The following is a 772-nucleotide window of genomic DNA, read 5'->3' as shown; positions in this document are numbered from 1 at the left end:
AAGTAGGTGCTCTAGACCACTGAGCCATCTCACCAGCCCTATTGAGTGCCTTTTATATGCCAAACACAAAGTGGACTCAAGCCCTGGCCTTGCGCTGTTGTTTCCTATGCCAGCGTCTACTCCAGCATTAAGTCACAGCCCAGCATGTTGGACCTGGACCAGGACTTGAGGTCCTCCCTCTGGTCAGCTGTGTAACTGGGCAGGTCATGTCTGTGACCCGTCGGGCTGTGAGGCTTGGCCCGGGTAACGCAGAGCAAGTCTGTACAGTTGGTGTCTGCTGCTCGGGAGGGCCGAGCCACAGCTGGCAGCGCTGCAGACCCCGAGGCAGACTGCTCCGTTGCTGAGCCGCTCGGCTGGCCCCTGGCGTGGTCTTGCTGTGCTGGACTGAGGCCAAGGACCCGTAGTCACTGCCCCTTGTGCTGCACCCCACAGCCGCAGGGGGTCCTGCTGCAGTTCATCGCCCCATTGTGGTGGAGTCCCCCACCCCACCGTGCTACACGGTTAGAGATGCAGAGCGCTGAGGACAGGCCCAGATGGACTTCTCTGGGAAGCTGAGTGGACACAAGCCCTTTCGAGGGCAGCCACTCTGGAGTCTGTCTGCATCCTGCATGCAGTGACTCTGAGGGTGCTCGGAAGGCTGCTGTTGCTCAGGTCTGCCATGTGTGTGGGGGGCCGCCAGACACCACGCATCCTCTGACTCTTCCCAGAGTTGTAATGGCTGTGAGAGGTAAATGTTTTGAATCCATTTGGAAAGGAGTTTTTTTTTTTTTTA

At 58.0% G+C, this 772-nt stretch overlaps 1 protein-coding gene across 4 annotated transcripts in view; it reads left to right on the top strand.

The window, feature by feature from the left end:
- Wdyhv1 (WDYHV motif containing 1) overlaps positions 1-772 on the top strand; it is a 23,094-nt gene that overhangs the window by 10,112 nt on the left and 12,210 nt on the right. The gene's annotated exons all lie outside the window — the stretch shown is intronic.

Source organism: Octodon degus, unplaced genomic scaffold, assembly GCF_000260255.1.
Source record: "Octodon degus isolate 3935 unplaced genomic scaffold, OctDeg1.0 scaffold00062, whole genome shotgun sequence".
In the NCBI taxonomy this organism is placed as follows: Eukaryota; Metazoa; Chordata; class Mammalia; order Rodentia; family Octodontidae; genus Octodon; species Octodon degus.
Note: the sequence above shows the minus strand (reverse complement) of the source record. Positions and strands in the feature narration are given on the sequence as shown.